Source organism: Brassica napus, unplaced genomic scaffold (assembly GCF_020379485.1).
Source record: "Brassica napus cultivar Da-Ae unplaced genomic scaffold, Da-Ae ScsIHWf_139;HRSCAF=250, whole genome shotgun sequence".
Taxonomy (NCBI): domain Eukaryota; kingdom Viridiplantae; phylum Streptophyta; class Magnoliopsida; order Brassicales; family Brassicaceae; genus Brassica; species Brassica napus.
In genome coordinates, this window is record NW_026014813.1 from 24,507 (window position 1) to 28,250 (window position 3,744).

General features: G+C 48.8%; 1 non-coding gene across 1 annotated transcript; it reads left to right on the forward strand.

The window, feature by feature from the left end:
* Positions 1-558: 558 nt before the first annotated feature.
* LOC125597233 lies at positions 559-714 on the forward strand. The gene has a single exon (XR_007331575.1). It is a non-coding gene; the product is annotated as a 5.8S ribosomal RNA (ribosomal RNA).
* The last annotated feature ends 3,030 nt before the right edge of the window (positions 715-3,744 follow it).

The following is a 3,744-nucleotide window of genomic DNA, read 5'->3' on the forward strand; positions in this document are numbered from 1 at the left end:
GGCCCGGGTAATCTTTCAAATTTCATCGTGATGGGGATAGATCATTGCAATTTTTGGTCATCAACGAGGAATTCCTAGTAAGCGCGAGTCATCAGCTCGCGTTGACTATGTCCCTGCCCGTTGTACACACCGCCCATCGCTCCTACCGATTGAATGATCCGGTGAAGTGTTCGGATCATGGCGAAGTGGGTGGTTCGCCGCCTGCGACGTCGCGAGAAGTCCACTAAACCTTATCATTTAGAGGAAGGAGATGTCGTAACAAGGTTTCCATAGGTGAACCTGCAGAAGGATCATTGTCGTACCCTGGAAATAGAACGACCTGAGAACGATGAATCATCACTCTCGGTAGGCCGGTTTCTTATTGTGCCTACCGATTCCGTGGTTATGCGTTCATCCATGCCCAAGACTTCAGTTTTGGTTGGATCGTACGCATAGCTTCCGGATATCACCAAACCCCAGCACGAAAAGTGTCAAGGAAAATGCAACTAAACAGCCTGCTTTCGCCAACCTGGAGACGGTGTTTGTTCGGAAGCAGTGCTGCAATGTAAAGTCTAAAACAACTCTCGGCAATGGATATCTCGGCTCTCGCATCGATGAAGAACGTAGCAAAATGCGATACTTGGTGTGAATTGTAGAATCCCGTGAACCATTGAGTCTTTAAACGCAAGTTGCGCCCCAAGCCTTCTGGCCGAGGGCACGTCTGCCTGAGTATCACAAATCATCGTACCCCCATCCTCTTGAGGATATGGGACGGAAGCTGATCTCCCGTGTGTTACCGCATGCGGTTGGCCAAAATCTGAGCTAACGAAGCCAGGAGCATCTTGACATGCGCTGGTGAATTCAATTCTCATCATATAGTCAGACGTTCCGGTCCAAAAGGTATTGATGACCCGAAGTCCTCAACGCGACCCCAGGTAAGGCGGGATCACCCGCTGAGTTTAAGCGGAGGAAAAGAAACAAACAAGGATTCCCTTAGTAACGGCGAGCGAACCGGGAAAAGCCCAGCTTAAAAATCGGACGTCTTTGGCGTTCGAATTGTAGTCTGGAGAAGCGTCCTCAGCGATGGACCAGGCCCAAGTTCCCTGGAAAGGGGCACCAGAGAGGGTGAGAGCCTTGTCGTGCCTGGACCCTGTCGCACCACTAGGCGCTGTCTACGAGTCGGGTTGTTTGGGAATGCAGCCCCAATCAGGCGGTAAATTCCGTCCAAGGCGCTTTTTCCATCCTATCTACGATCCGAACCGGCCTTGTTTCCAAAGTTAGGTTCGTACCTAGATCAGATGGTATTTCTGGTATTAAGACGTCCGATCCGTCAAGCACTTCCGGAGTTGGGAGACATGGAATACGTCATGGAAGGCTTCCATCTCGGATGGTAAGTCCAACTTATATGCCACACTACCCACTCGTTCTATGACTCTGAACGGACCTTGGTATCTTGGATCTAATTTCCTTCTACAAGAAATCCGCACTCTACCTTTAATGGTAATCATTTTGAGATAGACCATATCACCCACTGCAAACTCCAGTTCTTTCCTTCATTTGTCAGCGTAATGTTATTGTCTGTCCTGTGCGGCCCTCATCTTGTCCCGCACGGACTTGATCTTCTCCGTGGTTTCCTCCACGATTTCGGGGCCTATCATGCTGCGCTCCCCCACTTGGGTGCAGCATAACGGTGTCCTGCATGGTCGTCCATACTGAGCTTCGTATGGCGACATGCCTATACTGGAGTGGAAGCTGTTATTGTAGGCGAACTCCACTAACGGAAAATGCCGTTCCCAGGAATCACCCCAATCGAGAACACATGCTCGAAGCATATCCTCCTGCGTCCGTAGTTATTTTCGACTGCCCATCCGTTTGGGGATGATAAGCCGTACTCATGTTCACTCTTGTTCCTAAAGCTTTCTGAAAAGCTTGCCAGAAGTGAGAAGTGAACCTCGAATCTCTATCCGAAACTATACTTGAGGGTACTCCATGTAGCCTCACAATCTCGTCTATGTACTTACTCACATTCCGGTCGACTCCATCAGTCTTTTTGATGGCCAGGAAGTGGGCAGACTTGGTCAGTCGATCAACTATTACCCAGACAGCATCATTCCTATTCATAGTCGTGGGAAATCCTGTCACAAAATCCATCTTGATGTGATCCCACTTCCATTCCGGAATAGGTAGGCTCTAAAGCAGTCCACTCGGAACTTGTTGTTCGGCCTTGACGAGTTGACACGTAGGACACTTGCCACCCATTCGACCACATCAACATTCATGCGTATCCAATGATAGTATTGTCTGAGATTATGATACATCTTTGTCACTCCAGGATGGATCGAGAATCTAGACTTGTGAGCTTCCCTAAAGATCTCGTCCTTTAAACTCCTATCATTGGGTATGCTGATCCGACCATGAACTAAGATCATACCGTCCTTGGCGATTTGATACTCAGTCAGGTCGTTCCGAGCAACCGTCTTCAGGTTCTCGTCCTGATCTTGGGCCGCTCGGATCTGGGTAAGCAGGTCGGCTCTATTCGCCGCCTCTAAACCCCGTGGTCTGTCCGTTCTGTTCAAAGCATTTAAACGAACAAAGCGTTCCACCTCATCCGGCTCGTCCGTTCCGCTTCCGACCACGACGTCTTCTCGCTTTCGGCTCAAGGCGTCGGCCACAAGGTTAGCCTTGCCTGGATAGTAAGTGATGTCTAGGTTGTAGTCGGCCACGAACTCCATCCACCTCCTCTGCCTTAAGTTTAACTCAGGCTGGGTGAATATATACTTCAGACTTTTATGGTCCGTAAGTATCTGGACTTTGGCCCCATATAAATATGATCGCCAAAACTTTAAGGCGAATACTACCGCAGCCATTTCAAGATCATGGGTGGGGTAGTTTCCCTCATGTTTCTTCAGCTGCCTTGACGCCTAGGCAATGACCTTCCCATGTTGAGTCAACACGCAACCGAGTCCAGTGATGGACACATCCGTGTAGACTTCATAAGGTTGGTGTGCCTTCGAAAGAACCAGGACGGGCGCGCTAGTCAGCATATCCTTAAGTGCAGAGAAACATCTCGTACACTCATCAGACCATGTGAACTTAACGTCTTTCCCAGTCAACCGTGTCATAGGTTGAGCCAAGCTTGCAAATCCCTGCACAAACTTTCTATAGTAACCTGTCAGCCCTAGGAAGCTTCTAACTTCTGTGGCACTGCGTGGTCGGGGCCAATCCTTGATTGCCCTGATCTTCTATGGATCCACTGTGACGCCCTGGTCAGAAACAATATGACCGAGGAACCCAATACTCTTTTGCCAAACACTGCACTTGCTGAGTTTAGCAAAAAATTTGTGCTCTCGTAATCGTTCCAGCACGGCTCTCAAATGTTTCCGATGAGATTCCTCGTCCTTGGAGTAGATCAGGATATCATCAATGAAGATGATCACTGATTCATCCAAGAAGTCCTGGAACACGCTGTTCATCATTTTCATGAATGCAGCAGGTGCATTAGTCAGACCGAACGGCATCACTACGAACTCGTAATGGTCGTACCTGGTCCTGAATGCTGTCTTCCTAATGTCGTTTGGCTCTATAGGAATCTGATGATATCCCAAGGCCAAATCGATTTTAGAAAACCACTTAGCTCCTTTCAGCTGATCCAACAGCTCGTCTATCCTGGGTAACGGGTATTTGTTCTTCCCAGTTACCCTGTTCAACCCTCGATAGTCGATGCACAGACGCATGCTACCATCCTTCTTTTTCACAAAGAGGACT